The 23,381-nt window shown below is 42.3% G+C and overlaps 1 long non-coding RNA gene across 1 annotated transcript; it reads right to left on the bottom strand.

Moving 5' to 3' along the window:
* Positions 1 to 1,579: 1,579 nt before the first annotated feature.
* On the bottom strand, positions 1,580 to 23,140 carry LOC119658243. The gene is made up of 3 exons (XR_005250203.1): positions 22,867 to 23,140; positions 22,666 to 22,774; positions 1,580 to 1,834 (listed from the first exon to the last, which is right to left on the bottom strand). It is a non-coding gene; the product is annotated as an uncharacterized LOC119658243 (long non-coding RNA).
* Positions 23,141 to 23,381: the final 241 nt, after the last annotated feature.

The following is a 23,381-nucleotide window of genomic DNA, read 5'->3' as shown; positions in this document are numbered from 1 at the left end:
CGGCGTTGCTTAGTTGAAACCCAACTGACCTTATGGCAGCCTCTGCGTTCGGACAATATGCCAGCAATGACGAGGCGGTGGAAGTTATAGAAATCCACGAGCCTCCTACCATTACCGTTACGATTGCCAAGACCGTGTTTCCCTATCACATGCTCGAGCAAGCTGTTGTCAGAACCGTCCTTGTCATTCAGATCACTCATTACGATTAGAATGTCACCTTTAAAGATCCTCCCCTGAACTGTGTTTAATGGCTCGTAGAAAACATCCTTCTCCACTATATCGGAAGTCTCTGTTGGTGCGTAGCATTGTACAATTGGGATTCCCCTTAACTTGGACCGAAATCTGGTTAGAAGCCGTCAGACGTAACCCGACATCGGATTCGCGTCTGCTACCACTTGGCTTTGCAGACTACAAAAGCACAATGCCGCAAGAAGGAGAGGAGTATTCTCCAGAGTCGCACCATTTTACTTCGATTAGGCCCAGAATATCCAGCTTATATTGCAAGATTTCTTGCTCAAGTTGGAGAAAGCGAGCATTCTGAGGACCCTTGATACCATTGTTGAGGAGCGTCCGCTTTTGATAGCTAAAGGTTGTAGTCACGAGGACACTCCCTATGGAGGCTCTGTTGACGTTTCAGTAGCAGTTGCTGACCTAAAAGTTTCTATCCTTTTTAATCGCCTCTTATGACAAGCAGGCTTTCAGTGTAGTCTTAAGTCCCAACTCACAGCGCGTAGCTGACATCGCAATAGGTTCTCTCAACGATGATATTCGATGTCATAGTTTCCTGTGCGAGGAAGTAGTCAATTTGGTTGGATACTTTTCTAATTTTTGTGCCGAAAATTGTGATGCGTTAGCTTATCGAAGATTTTGTTAAGGAAGGAGTAGAAATTATTTCATACGTAATGTTTTTGAAAGTTTTGCGTGAAATGGAACTTTATTAGAATCGAGTCGATGTCTGTCTGTTCGTTTGGCACACTCGATGTATTCGGAAATGGCTGGACCGATTGTCACGAAAATTGGTGAGAGTGTGTGGTCTTTATATACCGCAAGTGGCGCCATCGGGGAGTGGCTGGGAAGAAAGCTTGGGGAGATCAATTATAATCTCACCCAGTTTCTCACCGGCCATGGAGGATATCGTCAATACCTGCACAGCTTAAAATTGGAGACCTCACCTAATTGTCCAAACTGCGCACGGAAGAATACTTCCAATATCCTAGGTTCGTGGAAGAGAGGAGGAACCTAGAGGAAACTCTAGGTGAAGTGCTATCACCGGATAATTTTATTCGAAGAATGGTTGGGGGTGATTTCAGTGGGTAAATACATGTATTTCACACAATTTGAAAGTGGCGCCCAATATGGGTCACATAAGTGCAAGTTTCTAATGGACGTATCTCATATCTTAGAAACGTATATTATATCTTGGATACTTCCTTCCCCAAAATTTTCTTTGGTTGGTTAATTTTGAAAATTTTAAATCCTCGGAGTTTACAAAATGCTAAATCATGTTGTAATTGAAGTAGCTCGTAATTTTCCAATTTTTAAATGAAAAACCAAATAATCAATACAACTCATAGAAAATGAAAGATTTTATTGTCAATTATTATTTATTGAATGCCAGAGTTATTAGTTGAAGACATTGAGCTAGCATAACTGCATGGAGGAGAAGTCACACACGCTAAATCATAATAAATTTATAATTTGTATTTGTGTTGAAACAAAAAACTCTAACGTACACGCAAACACTTTAAAAACATAAAATACAGAAAGCACTTGAAACATTACTTATAGACATGGACATGACCACAGCCAACAATTTCCACAAGGTTGCATTAATCTGAAACAATAACACAAATGAAATTAATAAATGAGAGATACATTCGTATCCAAGTGGACAATCGCCCCCTTTATTTTTTCAGCGTATTTGTATTAATCGCGCTAATGGAAGAGTCAGCTCTGCGTTTTCATTTGCAGGTAGAGTACTTAGCAAAACGACACAAAATTTTAAACTCAATGTTGATTACGGCACAAGGTCTGCCGTTTATTTACTAACTTTTTTAAGAGCAATCAATACCTTTTTTTCTCAATTTAAATACGCAACTGGTAAAATGCATTTTTAATGAGAAAAAGGTCATTGAAACACAAATAAGAACTCTGCAAACACCGTCTGTGTTTGGAAAGTCATTAATACACTTTGATTCAATAAAATTTTTTAGGTTTCTTATGGGTGATCGATGGGGTCACATCATCATCATAGGGATATTTCTGAACGTAAATAAAACAGGGAGAACCTTGTTTCTGAATTCTGTGTAGGGGTATTCTTGGCTCATATATGGGTTTTTAATACAGGGTGCTAAACTATTTTTAAGTTTTTGTTTGCAAACCAAACCTTATGAAAATCGGTTCAATGTCTGTCTGTTTGTCTTTTTTTTATGGATGGAGGTGGAAATCTTACAAATCTTCCCCGCGGGACCGCCGCAAAGCATTACTTCGCGGTGTGCATTGCACTTTAAGCGACCAAGCCTTCCGTTCTTCGCGTCCTTCTTGCGCGTTCCGTTTTTCCAAGTTCTTCCTGTATTCTTTTGATTGCGGAGTCCACCGTACACCAGTTTCCCTCCGACTTCAACATTTCCTCGACGATGCTCTGCGGGCTTAGGTTGTTTTTCAGGGAGTCTTCCTCCTCTCTGAGGAAAAATTGTGGACAGCGGAACATAACATGCTCCGGGTCCTCAGGTGTGCAACCACATTCAGGACAAAGGGGAGAATCATCCAACCTGAATTGGTGCAGATACTTCCTGAAACCACCATGTCCTGACAGGAATTGCTTCAGACGGTAATTAATCTCATCGCGTCGTCGCTGGATCCACTCCTCAATACGGTCAATCAAAGTGTGGCTCCTCTGCGAGTGTTCCCACCGTTGCTGCCACTTCTCCAGCGTCTCTCACTTTGCCGCCTTTCGATATTCTGCATCCTTTTCAGGAGGATTCATTTTTCTTTTCTCGTACAGGGAGCGTGTCTCACGTGCTAGAATGTCTATCGGGATCATTTCCGTAATAACACACGCTGCGTCACCTGATATTGTTCTGAAGGCGCTGCACACCCTTAGCGCCACTAAGCGGTAAGTCATATTTACCCTCCTTCGATTGTTCTCACACGCTAGTGCTTTCTCCCAAACTGGTGCCGCGTATAATAGTGTGGAGCGAGCCACTCCAATTGTATCTTGGGCCTCCAATCTTAGGTATCATCCGCGCTAATGATACGCTGGTATTTGCTGCTTTCTTACAGGCATAGTCCAGGTGTCCCTTGAAATTGATTTTAGCGTCAATCATCACCCCTAGGTATTTGATAACCGGTTTGATAACCATCTTTAGCCACGCTTTTATGGCGTTAATGGTTTCGTTAGCACACACTTCAACGTCTTCAGGTTGTTTCGCGACGACAAACACAGTTAGATCATCTGCGAAATTAATTAAGGACAACGACCCTATTGTACATGATCTTCTACAGGAGACGACCCAACACTGAGCCCTGTGGTACTCCAGTGGTGACGGTTTACTGCTTGGATACCTCATCCGTGTCGTACCAAAGTGTCCTATCCGAAAGGTAACTGTCGAGGAGCTTAGTGAAGTAACTAGGGATACCCGTTTTAGCCCGTGAGCTTTTTCTTCACTCCCAACTAGCGGAATTGAACGCATTTTTGATGTCAAAAGCCACCACGGCACAACATTTTTTAGACGACATCGCGTCTCGAGCCAGCTTCAAAACAACGTCTACGGCGTCGATCGTTGATTGGGCTTGTTGAAATCCAAATTGTCGCTCCGATAGTCCATCCATATGTTCAATGATACAGTCTATTGTAGATGACCCTTTCGAGCATCTTTTCTGCCGTGTTGATGAGGCAAATCGGTCGGCATGATGATGGGTGTCCTGGGTGGTTATTCGACTTCGGGGGCAAAACTAATTTTTGTCTCTTCCACCGGTCAGGGAAAACTTCTTCTACCATGTATGTTTCAAAAACGCTGATACACCAGTTGGGTCTGGTTTTAACAGCGAGTTTAAGAGCTCTATTGGGAACAGCATCCAGACGGGGTGCTTTGTTATCACCAATCCTCCGGCAAATTTGCGCAAGTTCCTCCTCAGTTACCGCAGGTATGGTGTAAAAGTCCAATGCTTGCTTGTGTTGTTTGCGTTCCCCTTTATCCGGGGGGAAGAGCGCTATTACAATATCGAGCAGACGATGCGAGCAGGTCAGTTGTGGTGTTCGCCTTCTCATCTTCTTCATAACCATTCTGTACACTGTTCCCCAGGGATTTTGGTTTGCCTTTGTGCAAAGTTGCTTAAAGGATTCTCACTTGCTGGTCCGTATAGCCTGCTTAAGCCTACTTTGAAGGTTCATATATTCCTTCCGTTTCTCGTCGAAGTCTGGTCTTCCTCTAGATCGTTGGCAGCTCCTTCCAGTTCGAAAACATGCGATCTCTTCATTCCACCAATAGCTTGAGCGCCTTTTTACGAGGCATAGCATCGTCACATGCTCTCGTTATGTGTCCCATCATTTGCTCTCCCTTTTCTGTAGCCGCACCACTGGATTTTTGGCCTGCCAATAGCATTTCTATGAATGCATCCTCTTCAAACTTTTTCAGGGACCAGCCCTGGTTTCCAGCTCCGTGGGAACGCATATCGCCGCATGGCCCATATTCGATCTGGAGGAAAATTGCGTGGTGGACGCTGTGAGTATAATGCTCACTGACAAATTATGCCATTCTCCTCGCCAATGTCGTACTTACATATGTCAGATCGACTATTGAGTCCGACCCTGTCCCACGAAAAGTGGAAACATTTACCGTATTGGCAAGCACCAAGTCTAGCTTCGCGAAAGCTTCGAGCAGGATACGGCCCCTGATGTTCGTAGTGCGACTACCCTAATCCACGGCCCACGCGTTGAAATCACCCGCGACTTCTTGGATCCATACCTAGCATACCTAGCATTCCTTCGAATTCTGCTATCGTCGCGCTTGTTGGAGCATAGCAACTATATATATAGATACCGGCTATTTTTGCCTTGACGAATCCAACTTCTGGAAATTCCATCACTTCTTGAATGGCTGGATTTCCACACGCTCATATTGCCGCCTTGCCAGTTACATGTGCAGTCCAAGCACCGCTCTTATTATTGCGGTTAGGCTCGCTAATTATGGCAGCTTCGATTCCCTTCTCATAGATGGTCTGTGACAAAAAGTCTTGCGCTACCTCGCATTGGTTGAAGTTGATTTGTATCAACCTCATTTTATACTACATTCAAGGCTCTCCTAAACACAGGGCATCTGTTGCTACCTGCAACGCGCTGACAGTCGACGCCCTTTTTCTCCTTCAAAGCATACATTCAGGATCAGCCTTGCACTCCCTGAACATATGACCTTCTCCTCCACATTTTCTGCAACTTTTTGACCTGTCACGGCCCCCCCCCTCCCAGGCATCTAAAGCAGCGCTTAAGGGACACCTGCTCCATGGGTCGGCAAACGACCTAACGTATGTTTACTTTAGCAGCCGACAGCAGTTTGAACGCTGCTTCAGCTGACAAAGTTATAGTTGCCGTTTGCGTGCCTCCGTATGCCTTTCTCAGTCCCCTAATTGTGGAATCTTGCAAGCCAAGTGGTCCGAACTGCTTTTCTAAGCCGGCGCGGATATCCTTCTTGGTCGTGATTTCATCAATGTAGCTTTCTGGCCCGTACTTGTGCTTCTTTTCCTAAGGACTTCTCCCCCTTACCGAGGAAATTTTCTACTGTTTTGCCCGGAGACTTCTTCAGCTCCAGCATCAAATCTCCTAAGCGTCTGATTCGGCTGACGTTTTCTTCAAAGTCCATTAGCTCAGGATCGGATCGGCGTAAATCATATCACATATTTGGAGATAATAATTAATTCGGGCGGTAATCTTCTTTTATGTATCGTATTTTTTCTTTCCGCCAACCTTGGTCCGCGCTTCCTTGGTTTCTTTTTGGGGATTTACCTCCCTTGTGGTGCTTGATTTCCTCGAGGCATTATTTTCGTTCTTGGCACTATTGTGCAGTACACGAATGGCACGGACCATGTTTTTGATGGCCTGGTGCACATTGTGTTTGTCCTTTATAAATTCAGGCAATTCTATAATACTACTTTACCTACGAGTAGGGCAAACAATGATTCGTCCGGTTTCTGACCCTGCTCCTCTGCTTGGTTTTCCCACTGGGCACTTCCGTATTTATCAGCCTTCCGGGAGCTTCCCTGATTTCCTTCCTTCATCAGCGTTGATTTCGAAGGAGATCGCAGAATCGTCGAACTTCTCCTAAATGGATCAAACACTAAGTGTGGAATGTTCTGAACAGGTGTAGTCACCCTACTATGGACTCATGAATGACCAGTTTGTGGGGCATCTTTTCGTGAATTTTGAACAGGGGTTTTCGGGAGTGATGTACTCCTTTCAAATGCCTCTTTCTCCAGGCTACTTGTACTATTCGATGCAACGGTGGGCAAGTAAGTCACCAGCGGGGCACCTGTCTGTCGGTCACACGCACTTTTTTCAGAAACGGCTACACCGGTTGACACGAAATTTGCTGAGAAGGTTGATATGTTGAATGAGTGATATCCTTCTACGTTGAGATTTAGGGGGGGTCCCCATACATGCAAAAGGGGGGTGCAAAATTTTTTTCACCGAATATAGTCAAGTTGGATATGTCAAATGAAAGGTCCCGACGTACTTTTCGAAGCTGGTGTTAGTTTCGAGATTTGATAGAAATACGGGGAGTGGGAGCGGTGGAAAGTGATTTTTTAACGGACCCATTCTCAGAAACTACCCAACGGAAAACTTTGAAAAAAATCATGAAGCAGCCTCTGTATCGTGTCCAGTCTTCAGAATACTCTCCATATCCATATCTGCTCAAATTAAGTGAATAATAGTATATTACTATCTTTTTGGGGAAATTTTTTAAAAACTCCCCTTAAGTTTATCCCAGAGTTATAAAAGTTGGTAGTAGTATAAAATATAGTATGAAGCATATTATCCCCAAGTTTGATCAAAATTGTACTATCACTAACAAAGTTACAGTAGTTCAAAGTTGACTTTACCATGTAAATTTACTGCAACTAAATATCAATATCACACTAAAGTTAGTAGTCTGACATGCTAAATGCATATACATAACCGGCTACCTACAAATGGGATAGTTGTGCAGTCAAATATACTCGCAGAAGAAGCAAACAAAACCTTTCATACCTGAAGCGCCGAGCTTCCGGTTTCCCGACTTGTTTTAAGATAATACTGATATTGTATGTATGTCTTCGGATGTAGGAATTTCCCACGAGAAAAAAAATTGTTAATAATAATATGGTTGTCACAAAACTCTTAAAATTACCTATAAAAAAAGAAAAAACGTTTAAATAATTGCTAATCATTTAGCATTACCGACCATCTAAATAGCTAAACATTATCTTGCACGGGGAGCGAGTGTATGTAGGTTAGTATCAGTGACCGCTTCGAGGAGCCGAATTTGCAGTGTGAAGCGCAGTTATGATGACAATTCCTGACACCATGCTTGGACAAGAGCAAGCGGAGCACAGTCTAGCCGGTTCAGATCTCCAGTGGTAGGCCGTAGGATTCAAGAACGAAAGCATTTCATCCATTTTGCAACTAGAGATTGGAGGGCCTCAAAGAATGGTTTGCCTAGTGTCCTTAGCCTGGCTCAACCTGGAGCTAGGCAATCGCAAAAGAAGTGCCTGAGGATTTCTCTATTCTTCCCGTAGTTTCGGTACTGCGAATTGTGGGGTATCCTGAATCTGGTGGCCTGCTCCCTATAAATCAGTGTCTCGTTTTTATCGCCGTAATCTTGTATGCATATATATGCGCCTGCTGCAAGAGCTCTCGTGATCGGATCTTGCTATAAGCGGGCTAAATCCACTTTGTCGCTTGTCACTCACTTTGTGAGTTTAGCTTCTCCTCATCTGCCGTTAGCCAACCCTACTCTTACTCACGCATTCTCAACCTATTGAACATACTTTTAAGCAGCTACACTGGAAGCTGTTCTAAAAACTTGTTTGCTAATGCAGCCTTGACCTGAAGCATAGCGGAAACAGGCGGCAGTGTTTTGCAAATTTCCCCTCTTTTTTTGCATCACTTCTTGCTCAGCTGCATTCTTCTGTCCAAAGTGATGATTCGCATTAAGATCTCAATCTGCTTGGAGCTTTCATAAAAAAAGGTTAAAGAGTAGTATAGGTCCTAGGGCGGAGCATAAATTGATACCGAGGATAAATGATCTTCTTCTTTTTCTTCAGCCTTTGTCCCGTTCACAAGCGGGGTCGGCTCGTCGTGATCGGCTTCGCCATTTGGCTCTATCGAATGCCTGATCTGGGTGCAATCTCGAGGCTTTCAAATCCCCATCCAGCGTATCAAGCCACCATTGCTTAGGTCTGCCTTTTGGTCGTTTACCATCGACTTCAATGTTCAGACCAATCTTGGTAAGGGATTCTCGTTTGCACGAATTGCGTGACCATACCATCGAAGACGCCTCTCTCGCAACTTTTTCACGATCGGTGCAACCCCATAACGATCGCGGATATCCTCATTTCGGATGTGATCTAAACGTGTGACGCCACTAGTCCAACGTAGCATCTTCGTCTCCATTACCGCAAGACGCCGTTCATTGTCTTTTATGGTCGGCCAACACCCAGAACCATAGAGAGCGACTGGACGGACGACATTGCGGTAAATTTTAGATTTGAGACGTTCGTTGATACGTCGATCACAAAGGACACCAGTTGTGGAACGCCACTTCATCCAGGTTGCGTTAATGCGTGAAGCAATTTCATAACGCAATTCTCCATTGGCTGATAGCGTTGACCCGAGGTATTTAAATCGCTCAGTTCTGGGCAGATCACTGCCGCTGACAGTGATTGTGCCTGTTTCATGGGGATCGGTCGTCAAAAATTCAGTTTTGTTTAAATTCAATCTGAGACCGTGTTGCATGAGGCGATCATTCCATTTTTGAACAAGTTGCTCGAGATCATTTTTGCTATCAGATGCTAGGAAAACATCATCTGCATAAAGCAGTGTGTAGGGCGCAGGACGTTGGATATCCCGTGTGACGGTGTCCATAACAAGGACAAAGAGGAATGGTGAGAGGGCACTTCCTTGATGAACTCTAAAAGAGACACGAAGCGGTTTTGGTACACCCGCCATGCTTCGAACTTTACTTTTCGGATCGTGGTGGAGCAATTGAACCCGGCGCACGAGTTCTTCTGGCACGAAGTGTTGTCGTAACGCATACCAGATGAGTTTGTGTGGCACACGGTCAAACGCTTTCTCTAGATCCAGAAAGGCCATGTAAAGAGGGCGATGCTTCTCACGGTGTTTCTCTATGAGTAACCGCGCAGCGTGTATTGCGTCAGTAGTTCCGCAGTTCTTGACAAATCCGGCTTGATTCACAGTTATTTCAACGATTTCGCGAATACGGTTGTCAAGAATGCGTTGAAAAATCTTCATGGTATGGGAAAGTAACCGGATCGGACGGTAATTTGAACATTCTGCTGGGCTACCTTTTTTTTCCATATTGGAACAGTGGTACTTTCTTGCCAGTCAGATGGTGTTCTTCTTTCCTGAATAACCCGGTTAAAGAATTCACTGAGCCACAGTATTCGGTCCCAGCTCTTCGCTTTCCAGAGCTCAGATGCGATGTAGTCAGGTCCTGTTGCTTTCCCCGATTTCATTTGTTTTATTGCCTCCTCGACTTCAGTTGCGCTGACTGGTGGAACTGCTCCAAATGTCGGCAATGATTGTGGAAGTGGAGGATGAGCAAATTCTTCAGTTGAAATCTGCTCGAAGTATTCTCGCCATCTATCCGTTGCGGCTCGACGGTTGGTAAGCAAAGTACCGCTCTTGTCATTAACACAACAGAAGTGTTCGATATCCTGTGTGCGTTCATCACGGCTTTTAGCAAGTCGATACAGATCTCTCTCGCCATCCCGGTGTAATGGTAATGGTTTGTAATGGTTTGCTTGGGTGACAGCGACCGCTTTCTTTGCTTCCCGGTTGGCATTCTTATAAATTTGCCAATTAGCAGGCGTTTTATCGTCGAGAAATTTGTGGTAGAGGCGTTTCTTTTCACGGACCTTCATTTCAACATCATCATTCCAAAGCCAAGTATCTCGGTTGATGTACCGCTTACCCGGCTTGGTGACCCCGAGTGTTGCAGAGGCCGCTTTGTGGATCGTGTCTTTCATTTGGTTCCATGATTCTTCCACATTCGTAATGGTTGGCAATCGTATGAGTGAGACCGTTTCTTCTTTCTTCTCACCAAATCGCCACCGAGGATAAATCATAAACCCTATTAAATTCCTGTTGAACAACCGCTCTGCTACAAAATCTTATTTCTACCTCCACGTGGTGATCGTTGCGAGTTTTTTCTTGTTGAGGATACACGGAGTTCTAAATTCCCATCTACTTGATGACGGACCGGACGACTTGAGAAACAAGAACTCCGTGGACCACAAGGGAGGAAGTAAGTTATTTTCCACCAACAGGTCCTCCAGTTTACACGGAAGGCCGAAGTTACCGAGCTACGGATGGATTTTACAACGACGAACTCGGTAACGCGCATTTTCTTGCGGAATGTGCGCTTCATTTGCGAGGCAAATATGGAAATATAAGCCTCATTAACGTTTATGCGCCTACAGAGGAGATACCGTGTACGACGCAATAGAGCCAACCCCCTGTCCCAATTGTGATATTAAAATCATATTTGGAGATTTTAACAGTCAATTAGTCGGAGCCGGTGTTTAGGCGATATGCTGGCTCCCAAAACTAATATAAAAACAACCATGATAACGGACTGCGGATTATTCAGTTAGCAGTATCGAACGAAATTATTGTTGGAAGTATCTGGTTTGTGCGGAAAGTGATCCACAAACATACAGGAAAAAGAAAGCTTGGGAGGGCCAAGTCTGCGAACTCGAGAAATAGAGGGGGAAACCGCACTAAGCGCGGAAGGTCATTATACCAAATAGGCTTCACTCCGGGCAAATCGACAAAAGATCAGATTTTCTCTTCGCGGTAAGCGATGGAAAAACTGTTGGAATACGGTCATCATTTGCACCACGTTTTAATCGACTTTAAAGCCGTCTACTATCGCATAGTCAGGCTAAAACTGTACATAGATATGAAAGAATCCAGTATCCCGACGAAATTGATAAGACTGACTAGGCTGACCCTGACCAATGTGCGAGGTCAAATAAAAGCAGCAGGATCACTTTTAAGATCATTCAACATCAACAGCTTTCTAAAACAAGGGGATGCCTCATCATGCATCCTCTTTAACCTGAGCCTAAAAAGAAGATCCATGATTTTGAGATAAATGCGATAGGCACCATCATCTTCCAAGTCCATCCAACTACTGCGCATTGATAAAGGCAAGAAGAAGTTCATGGTGGCAATGTCAGCACCAAAAACCAAAGCACCAACAGCATCAACTGGAACTTGTTAAACGAAAACTAAAACTTTGAGTTCGTTGATGATTTCCCGCATCCTGGGTCGAAGATAATAACCGATTACAGTTATCACGATTAAATTTTTGAAAAAGGTGATTCGCACGAAACGTCTCACCATGTTCTTATTTTTGGCCGCGTTGGAGAGAAGAATCTGCCGAAGAAGTTGTGGCCCTCTACATGAAGATGGATCTATAACGATGAATTCTCTGTAACGATGAAATCTATGAACGATGCTGTGATCATCTGGTTGTGGATAAAATCCGGCTCAATAGGTTGCTTTACATTTCGTCCATATTGGTGAGAATTGTCTAGCCTGGAAAGTTTATAAGGACAATATCTGTGGTAGAAAAAGAAAACGTGGTGGACCATGCCTCAGATAGAATGATGGCGTAGGCTAGAATGGTTGTTGATGATGATGACTTGATATGGTAAACGGTAAACTTTATAGGTAGCATTTCAACTGCTGTTCTCAATGATACCTGGGTCTTCATGGAACGTTACACTCACTGTGACCAGTTGCTTTGCTAGGCTTGGACATTTATGTACCTTCCATTCCCGTTTCAATTTGCATTTTACTTGGATCACCGCTGTAGTGTTATTTCGTTAAGTTTTAACTTCGTAACGACTACTTCACTTTTGGTTTTTAAGAGAATGTTAATTTGTAAATTAGTGTCCATATCTTTTTGGAAATACAACCAATTAGTTCATTTGGCTGTTGGTTTGCCACCATAATTCCTTGTTATCGATACGCTCGGAAGCTTCTTAATGACTGCTCCAAAAATATTCTATAGTGCGGCTCGCTCATTATTAACTCCCCCCTTGACGTCAAAATCCGTGAGGTCCGGGATTTCCCGTCGATATGGTGGCCAGTAAGTGGTCTGACTAGTAGAAGCGACGTCTAGTCTGGATTTCCGAGTTACGGCGTCGCATAAGTGTCCTTTTTGGGGCTAACAATTGAAGTGCCTGAAGGTGCACTCTTCTGGAATACCCAAAACGGGATCTGACAAATATACCAGCTTAAAAGAAGACGACTAACAATTTCGACCATGGCAGGGGCGACTTATCAGATGCTCTCCCATGCCTGCCGTGGGAGCAGTGTGGTCGCGAGTGTTTTCAATTATTATACAAAAGAGTATTTCCATATCGGCGTGAGCTTCCCGGATGCTTACCGCGACAGAAACAATACCGTTTTCGCTTTTCTGAATTGGGCACAAATTTCTTTTTATAATTTATTTAATAGCAAAATCACAACACATGTGCAGTTATTGTACATTGTACAGACTGCTCAGTCTATAAAAGATATTATAATAAAAATTATCCTTTAATTTTAAACATGGTTTTGATCATTAGATTTGTTTCATATGATCGTCTAAATAGTAGATGCAGGCTCTTACATTTTAATGTATTTTGAAAGACCATAGACAAAATTCTGGGAATTTTAACAGAAGATGTTATTCTCAGCGAAATCAGATAATCTGTTGATTTTAAGATTTATGAAAGTTCGAAGTTTCATAAATAATACATAGATGAGTATCACTTACATGATTTCTCCATGTAAGAATTTTCAACTGTTCGTAGTGGGTAACCTCGTTTTGAGATGATCCACTTCACACATATGACATATGTATCTGAGTATAAAGTTCTAGTTTAATATCAATTCTACTGCTCAGACGCCACAGTTACAAGCACGATTTTGCACTCTTCTACCATTTGAACATCATTTATCTTGTATGCAAATAGCCTACCTGGTCTACCTGGTTAAATTAAGCAGTCTGGAATTTTACTATAACTGCTTTAAGTATGCAAGTAGAGACGAGATGATACATATCTGGCACACATGTGGCTTAAACGTATGACTCTAAACCCGCTTTGAATTATGAGATACATCTTATTCTTGTGGCAATAGATTAGGCCCAGACAATCCTCAGGCAGACATGTTCTACTTTACATTGTTCAACGTCTCGAATAAGTGCATGCACTCTGCGCTGACAATAATAAATTCTCCCGTAAATTCTGTCACCTTTATTCACTACGCAAATATCATAGTTTCGGTTTCAACGGAATGTGGGATTAATTGTGTCTAGCCTTGTTTCCAATCAGTCGATTTCAGAGCATTTCTGTATTCTAATTCCAGGTGTTGAGCAACTGTGTATACTGATCCTACATACATATCTCTGCAAACAGGCTGTGGGATTTCCGCAATATTTTACAGCAAACTCGCATGCATATCACATACTCGTGACCTAAACCAATTTTATATTATGAATATGGGAAACGGGAATTTTCAACTAGGTCGATTGGACTATGCCAGGTTGTTTGTATATTTGCATATGCAATGTAAGTCGCAGTTTCATTTTTATTCCTCAGGGTATTTAGCGGTTTAATTTGATGAATTCCCCGCGGTTTATATCTAAATTATTTATAGTTAACAGATGAGGAGAAAAATACTGATAATACTGGTATGATCATCTTGTCATTCTAAATCCGCAATTTTTGCGTGGGGAGGCGATTTTGTGAGCTAGAACCTTAGTCAAAATTTTATCCCTTTAATGTGTAGCCACAGCTCCAAATCAACCCTTACATTAGACCCATTGTACTGATCTCTAAAATCGCCCATTAAAAGACCTCCCGCCTGGGGCGTTTGGAAGCTTTTGCGAAAACTATTCGTTAAAGAAAACCTTACGAGGTACCTTCGTCAGAGGTCTGTGGAAATCAGGCAGCTGTATATGAAATGCAAGACCGTCTTCTTCTCTTCCTGACATTGGATACATTTAGCCGAGATTACCGTCCTAACTGTTCTATGCGGTAGCTTGAAGAGCAGTGACCCATTGAAAGCCCTACCAGGGTTTTCATGTTCCACTTCTTAAAGGTCAATTAAAATGCCCTTTTAAAGGCCCTGAGTTCCTTCACAAATATACGTGAACCATTGCAACTTCATTCTATAGAGTAGACTTGACAGTGGATGACCTGATACTGAATTCTACTTCCGGTCCCACGATTGTAAGGCCAAACTCTTGGCATTCTAGTCTGTCATACTCTTCATTACCAACGTTGTTAGCTGGCGACGGCACCAACATCAGGATGTTACATTTAGTCAGTCAAGTTTCAACATCAATCGGTGGCTACTACTATGATGATATTTAGTGCTGATAACGCTGATCGACTGTCAGAACAGATTCGAATGGTGCGACCCGACCACTTTTGTCGTAAACATTCGTCTGCTGTCAATAAAGTCTCATATATCTTCACCTGGAACGTAGTCGTTATTTTTTCGAGAGGTCGTGCTAGTTCTCTATTTGGGTTTTCCAAGGATATCCCTGAGTTCGATCCATTCTCTATGAATGAGTCGTCAGTGAAGATTATAAAGCCGTAATCTCATAAAATGCGCTGTTATTTGTCGATCATTTTTTCATTCGGTGAGAGCATGCCGTCTCAAAAAGAGGCATTAGATGGATTTCCAAATAGACCCATAACCGTATAATTGATCGACTTTCGATGCGCAAATGGTAGTCGTGTTGTATTCCTAAACACTTGACTGTTTGTATCAGTTGGATTTCCACCCGCAAAGATGGGTAGCATGTAGCATGCAGCTACCTCACCTAACTTTCCTAGCGACCATAATTAGTCCTTTTTCTGTTACAGAGGCATCAACGGTGGGTTATCTACAGAATAGAATTCAAGCGGTCACATACTGCGTCCGCAAACGTGCTCAAATTGCTACGGCAAGGTTGTCTGGAATAGTCTTTGCAAAGAGCTTCGAGTTCTCCAGGAATCATGCAAATTGTCTATTGGAAGAAACAAATTTTAGTTTTTAAATGCCGAATAGTGAGTTTTTTATTTGTCCTAGTTGTCCTCTTCCTCATTGATTTTGTTAGTGCTTTTATAGACAAAAACTTACGTCCTTGGTGGAGTATAAGACATCCCCACAGTCAGATTGTGCTTCAGTGTCACTATCATCAAATTAACGCTGTGCAAGTGATAAGGTCAAGGGAACGAGACAAACACAAGACGAATCGAGATACCTATGACGACTGGGATTCGAATTCAGAGCAGCGAGATTCGGAGGCTGTAATGACAGTGGCGAATTTAGTGTCGGTCAAAAGACCATCCATACTGGCTGGAAACGATCAAAACGGGAGAACTATCCCAAAAACCGGATTCACCAGTGTGCGCCTAATGTGAACCACCATTTGTAATGACTTTAGCGGATTTGGTCCTTTGTCAAACGACCTCCTGTGTGATCTGAGGATGCCAGGGCAGGGTGTGGATCCTAAGGGCCCATGCTACATCTTAGGCAACTTTCTTCTTGATTGTTGTACCCGGGTTCATAGTTTTACGGCTTCGCGCCAATTAAATCTTTACACTTATTGCAAAGCGTAACAAAATACTCTGCAATTTAGCGTAGATTCTTTATTTGGATCCTGTTGCAATATTACTGCCTAAAATTTTACTTGTCTAGTAGAACTACTATATGTCTGATCTCAGAAATCAAGTAACAGAACTCGCATCCGTTTCGTATTCAGTGTATTTATACTGTCGATCCTATGCCTACGTAACTGGCATGCTTATCTTATATTCTTTTATTATTCTTTTGTTTTGGGATTCCTCTTACCTCGACTGGTCATTTATGGTCAGTATGATGTGCGTGGTCATAGGTGTGGTTCGTCTACCATATGTTGATATTCTTATTTGTGGTTCTTTATAAGTCCTCAACTTAAGCGCGGTCGAGCTGTTTTTTTTGGTTTAATTTCCAGGTTTTCCGCGTGTTATCTTCCGTTAGGTTTGCGCGATATCCCAATGTTTGTTGTCTTTCAAATTCCAATGCAGAGCAGCGCATCGGTATAAGGACACGTGAAGTTTTGTTAACTGATACGTGAGGAACTGAAGTGTTCAAAGGTCCCCCTCCACTTTTTCATCCCGCGCTAGCAAAGATGCAAGCACGCGCACGTCGACGGAACAATTCGGCAAAGCTTTAATATTTACAGCGGACGTTCAAGGTCAATTTGGCCAAATTTTTAGGTTTTTGGAATAGCTTTTTTGGTTGCCTCTGGCCATATAGGAGGTCGTTTGAATATCTACTAAATCCGTTTAACTCACTACGTATTGATATAAGAGATAAAAGTATAGTGAAAATGAAAAAAAAAACGGCTCAAGTAGCAAGTGACACGTGAGAAACACAGGTGACACCTTGTCCAGTATTAGTGAGCCCTTTGAGTCCAAGAAAGCTGTCAAGAAGAAACGTCTTCGAAGATAAAGACTAGGCAAAGTTGGTAATTCCTCGATTGTTACCTCAGCAACTACCTCTGAGGCGGTTGGGTACTGTAGGGATAAGAAGAGTTGAGGAAACAGATGAGTATGAAGAAGATCGTCTTCAATGTTTTCAATCTACATAGATTGGACGATAAGGGGATTGGAGTGTGCCTAACATTTGGATAGAAAATTAATTATCTGACTGACGAGGACAACTTTGTTGCGAGGAGTTTGGCAGAAATCATACAAGATAGTTGGAAATATATTTGGAATGCTCTACCTTCTTGTGGATCTTAAGGCGGATCTGAGGCGGAGTCTCTTTATTTAGGACGGGGAACTATTGACCCAAAAACCCGAAGCTAAAATGGAGAGAGGTCTGATGAGCTGCTTGTAACAAGCAACTTAATTTTTTGGGTTGTAGGGGTGCTGCATTTTAGGACGGGATACAGGGATTTACAGGCACCGTTTACATGATTCAGTGTTTCGAAATATATAAATCATGTATAAATACATGAAAACAAGCCGGGAAACCGGAAGCTGGACGCTTCAGGTACGAAAGGTTTTGTGTATTAGTACGTAGCACGTAATATATCCATATATTATGTGAGAGTATCCACTTTCGGGTGATATTGACATTCATAGTCTTCAATTTTCAAAGAAGCAACAAATTTGAGGTATTATAACTTTGTTAGCAATAGTGCGATTTCCACTAAACTTGGTAAGATAATGCTCTATATTATAGCCTATATCACTAAAAAATTTCATGGTACTTAAGGGGGGTTTCTAACCAATTACAAAAAATTGTAGTAATATGCTATGCTATTGTTAACTTTATTTGAACAGATATCGGCATGGAAGGTATTTCGGAGCCCAGGCACCATATAGTGGCAGCCTCCTTTTTTTTCAGAGTTTTCGGTTGGGTAGTTTCTGAGAATGGCCCCCTTAAAGAAGTGATCACTTTCAACCCCCCGCGCTCCCCACCCTTCCAACGAATGTCAAAACTAAGATCGGATTTGAAAAGTACTAATCTATACCTTTAATTTGATACCCCACATGACTATATTTGATGAAAAAAAATTTTACACTCCCCTTTTGCATGTATGGGGACCCCCCCTTAAATTCGATGTAAAATGTGATGTGATGATGTAATTCACTGTATGCGTGAGCGTTCACAGTACCCACCTTTCCACCAAATTTGGTGTCAATCGCTATGTGTTTACACAAAACCTTAATAAACCGATTTTAATAAGGTTTTGTGTTTACACAAAACCTTAAAAACGGCAGTTCATTGCCACCCCTGTGTTTATTCGCAGTGGCAATGGGTGTACCATGGATTTGAAGGGAAAGGATTTATTTTCGGCGTAATTCTCATATTGCAGCGAAACACAATTGTTTCGTACTTCTGGGGACTAATGGATATTTATCGGGACCTACCGATTTTTTGTTTTTGGGTGTTGCGACCGCGGTCATGCCAAAATGGTTGGGTGGGATATTTTCCCGATGATCTGCGTGATTGAGGGAATAGAGGAACAGAATATATGTGGATTGGGTGCGATAGAATGATCGGATCGAATGGAGTCGTGAGATTGTTTTGCTGACTTTGGCTTCGCAAAGCTGTTCGAGGATGTGCAGGACACATTGGTGTGCTTGGAGGAAGTGTGTTGCTAGTATGTTCGCCTTTTCAGGTAGAAAGATGGTCTGAGATAGGATTGGGCTTTTTTGGGTTGTTTTGCCCAGGCAGTAAATAGGGTTAACATTAGTTTGCAGATTGACCAGTTGAAATTAGCAGATTTTTTCAATGAGGTAAGAGGGCTGCGAGAGTATATATTTCTGAATAGTCTCCGTTGCCTTTTGAGTTTGAAATCGTCGAGGGGGATAAGGGGGAAGGGGGAAATAAGGTTACAATAGTTAAGACAAGGTGGAATCAGATCGCTTCATACTTTAGTGTACTGGCGAATTGTTCGGTTGGTGGTGCAGTTAAATACCAGTCTGTTGAATGGGAGCAGGAGAGGATCAAGTGTGGACTTAAGGATCTGAGACGGATGACTCTTTCAGCAAGTTTGCTATTAAGGATTACAACATAATGGTTACTAATGCCTGGGATAGTTTCCAGGAAAGGATATATATTAGTTGGAGGTCAACAGTAATGTTTCGACTAAAGATTAGGTGATCCAGATAGGAGTGATAATAACCTTTATGGAAGGTGGGGAGGGCTGAACTAAAGTGAGAGGTATATGCTTCGATGAGCGTTTGACTTTACTTTGTGCATTTGAATGGGAAGCGCAAGTAGTGAATTTGTTGGAAGTCGTGCATATTGAGGGGCTCCACAGGACAGTAGGCGGCAGCAACGAAGGCGAAGGACGATTGAGCCGGAAATAACTCGAATTCATGTTCACGAGTTCGGCTGATGGTGGAGTTGATGTTCAACTCGGTGATTCTAAAGTCTATTGATAGAAGCCAGGATACCAACCATCGCGTTCAACATCTGCAGAAATTCTCGCGATCCCCTGATGAATTCGAGGAAATCGGGATAGAGTACGTTAATGGGGCTTGTCGGGTAAGATTGGTCTAAGTGTAACTTTACTGTGTTTCTAGCTATTAAACTATTTGAAATAATTAAGACTTGTCTTTTCTATTCGCTAGTAATATTTATTAAGCTTGCATACCGATATTTCGGGAACCACTTGTTCCCTTCATCAGTTCTAAGAAGTTAATAAACATTACTAGCGAATAGAAAACGCATGTCTTAATTATTTCGCCAGATTGGTAATAGAGTCGCTTGCGTTTGAGTGGTTTAAATGAGTGTGAGGCGGGAAGGAGGTGTTCGCTTTTGATGATTTCTCCTCGCCATGACCTATATCAAACTTAGGCGGTTGAATTTACTGACTGTAGAGTAGTCTTCTCATGTGGAAAACCATAAACACCTGTGCTCGCAGCCATGTGTGTATATGTTTGTGGTGGGGAAGAAACATAGCCTCTGTGCACACAGACCGTTGTGGCCATTGCACTCGACTCCACCGTCTAATGGAATATCCCGGATTCATTTATGTATCGTAGGATTTCCGTTAGTGAGTATGATGCTACCCGTTGCTATTGGAGCACATCAGCACCAAAGATCTGATGTTTGATGTGTCCATAGGTGTGGCGTTCACATAAAAAATCCTCCGTGGATTCCGCTTCCTCATTATAGGAGGGACACGTATCAACTTGTACAATTCCTATTCTGAACATATGTAAGCAGTCAGAATGTCACAATACCTCCGCAAGTCTTTCTGCGTTTCGATAGAATAAGCTTTGCTATATATTTGTTATGTCGGTTCTGACGGGGTAAGTTTGGTGTATTTTGCAACATTTCGGCTTTGCTACCTGTCATTATGGGAAGCTTGTTCTCAATTCTTGAAAGCCTTAGCTAATGCTACTAATATTCCAAATGCTGGTTCCAATCCGAGCATGGGGGAAATTGAACCCACTTGTGCTAATGCATACGATATTTCCTTTCCCCCAGCAACACAGTGACCAGGTACTCAGATTAGTTCTACCGTATTGAATCTAAAAATAGAGCTCAAGCAGTTTCTACATTCCTGAACGATTTTTGAGGTGATCAAAAAACTACGCAACGAATCCAGCGCGGCCTAGCTATCGCGACAGATTGCAATGCGCCTTTGTATTTGCCTCTCCCCCTTTTGTTTTTATTCGATTGACAGACCCCGGCTCCAGGATCCTCACTGTAGTGCTTTGAATAAATATATCCAGGAGCTATAAATTATGCAATGCATTTAGAACTGCGCCGAATGTTATGCTCATGGCACCGGTAATACCCAGACAGAAAGTTCTTTGTATTGAAAACTAAACTAAACACTACGGGTGCATAAGTGACCATCGGTCTAATAATGGCAAAGACAGGTTTCACTGCTCATGCAAAGGCCCGTCTGCACAGCTTATAAGTCGTGAAAGCTAGTTTCATCTGCACTTCTTCATATTGCTTCACAGAGGCAGTTTACCTATTGTGGAATGAGTCACAGATATTTTGCTTCTCGAAAGCCCTCATCTCTGGCAAGCAAGGTCTATCCAGTTTTGGCCTTTTTGTAGACAATACCAGTGCAGTTTTATTTGGATTTATCGAAAATTTATGCCTGAGGCGCCAACTGTCAAACAGTTCAAAGGCAATCCCATCAACAGCTAGCACATTCACGTCATCAGCATAAGCTTCAGCGTGAATCGGTAAATTTTGCAATTCGCATAGTAGTGAGTCAATCATCATACTCCTCAGGGGTGCCACACCTTGGGGACCACTTTTCATCGTTTCACTTGTTAGGTAGCGATCGAAACTCATTTTAGCAAATAGCAATCTCTGTGTTAGCAGCGTTCTAGCTGCATCAAGTTTTTGGAACAGCATGCCATCAAATGCCCCCTCAACGCCCATGAGCGTCCCCATCGCGTACTCACCTTTTAGAGTTGCATCCTGCATCTTTGAAACCAAAGAATGAAGAGCAGAATCGCAGGATTATCCACGCATGCTGGTTATCTTTTAGTGGGCGCGAACTTAAAGCCTTTCCACATATGTGGCGTTCAATCAGTCTCTCCAAACTTGTCAGCAAGAATGATGTTAAGCTGATCTTTCTGAATGTGTGTCCGAAGAATCATAGGGTAAATAACCAGAGTCAACTATGATATTTTTCCTCTCCCCATTAATCTGGTATTGTAAGATGTAAAACTGCAAGTAGGTTCTAGGAACAGAAGTGTCCCCGCATGGTTAACTCTAACTGTCTTGCAGCTTTGGCAGCCTCACTGCCAGCAGATATGAGAACGCTTTGGCATGCTTGCAGGCATGTGCTCGCAACGACACATACACCAGAGCTAATGAACGCAATTTTTCTCATGCGTGTATCGAAGAAAGTCGAACATGCGCAATGATTTTTTTCACCATACGATTTCAAGCAATGCGCCGGGAGGTGAATCTCCTGTGTAAAGCCTCCTTGATGTGGATCCTGCCACTTGTTCTTACGACAAATTTAATTCCCGTTTTTAATAATACTATTTGCCAATACTACTGACACTCCAACTACAGGTTCCTGTGCTGGCTTGGAAGATATTGAACCCTGCTAAAGCATCTGAGACTTAATTTTCTTCTACGCTACAGTGATCAGGCGCCAAAAGTACAGCCCCACCGTATTGAATCTAGATTTGGAGTTTAAAAGACTCCTCCTTTAAAAGACTACTCCTGAACGATTTTGAGGTAATGCTTGATTCCGCTCTAAGGATAGCACACACTGGAGTATATATGTATGTGGTTGCCATTTAACCCTTAGTGGGAAAAAACGCGTCAACCATGCCTACGCGTTTCAACTCCTTTCAAGACTTCTCTAGCAAGCCCATGGCAGAAAGTAGGTAAAGTCGCTCTAAAAAGATTCCGCACATTAAGTTGAAGGCAACCAACCCTGAAAACAGCGAAGAATCTCTGCACATATTAACAACTACCTTATAAATTACATGCAGAGTAAAGCCCCTCTTGCAAATACTTGAACATATCAATAAAATCGTGACATAAGAATGTCTATTTTCATTTCGTCAAATAAATTAATCCGTAAGTAAGCTCCCATCCTTAAATTAACGCACTGGAAAACTTCTGTTTACCATTCTAGCTCCTACTACCGTAATCAGCGCTGCACAAAATTCTACTATCATAAATCACAAGTGGCTGATCTGTCTATGGCTGTATCCACTAGATCTACTTACTTTGTACGTCTGTCACGTTTAAATCTTTAAGTGGATAATTGCAAATCTCTAAATGCAATGGCCGTCACTAACTGTCTATTAGTGAGGCTCCCTGCATGCATTTGCGGCCCGGAATAGGCGAGACAACGTGAATTAGCTGCTTTTCGCAGAAAGGAATAAATGATTAGGACTTACTTGTCATCAGTCAATTTGTGCAATACTCTCGACTATGGCTGTCTACATTAACGCTGGTCACAAGTCGCTGATGTTAAGATGTCCAAATCTCTAATGGGTTTTGGTGGTACTGAAATTGGTAGAATATATGATGCACATTCAGGAGTACAGGAGTCAACATAGGCAGAGTTTCTTAATGCCTAACTTTAACTTCGCAATTACCTGCAGCCATCTTGGAGGGGAGTATCAATTAAAGTAACATTTCATAACATCTTGAATTGCAGATGCGGAATCCTCAACGCTATATTATAACTTCGCGCTCGCATAATTTTCTTGAGCAATCTATCACTTCAAGCTTTTCGGGTCAAGAATAATTTTCGCTTCTGAGTTAGATGATGAGTTGTATCACTAAAACATCAAAAGGAGACAAAAATAATAAAGCAAATTGGTTGCAGCCATCCACTATTTTAATTATTGAAAAGTGGTTACGTCGGGCACATAGTCAACCCTTCTGTACTGACATACTAACGTTTATAATTCGAAATCTGCATAAATCAAAACATTGAAACCGATGTCCATTCAGCTACGTTACCTGTTCGACAGGTTATGTGGTGACGGACCATAACTTTTAACCGCACACGTTGTAACTTATTTTGAAGCTATGCAATTTATAGCATTACTGGTAACCTGCATAGCAATATTTTACAGAATATAGCGCTTGGTTTCGAAACTGATGT

Source organism: Hermetia illucens, chromosome 5, assembly GCF_905115235.1.
Source record: "Hermetia illucens chromosome 5, iHerIll2.2.curated.20191125, whole genome shotgun sequence".
Classification (NCBI taxonomy): domain Eukaryota; kingdom Metazoa; phylum Arthropoda; class Insecta; order Diptera; family Stratiomyidae; genus Hermetia; species Hermetia illucens.
The sequence above is the reverse complement of the archived record's forward strand: the minus strand, read 5'-3'. Positions and strand labels throughout refer to the sequence as shown.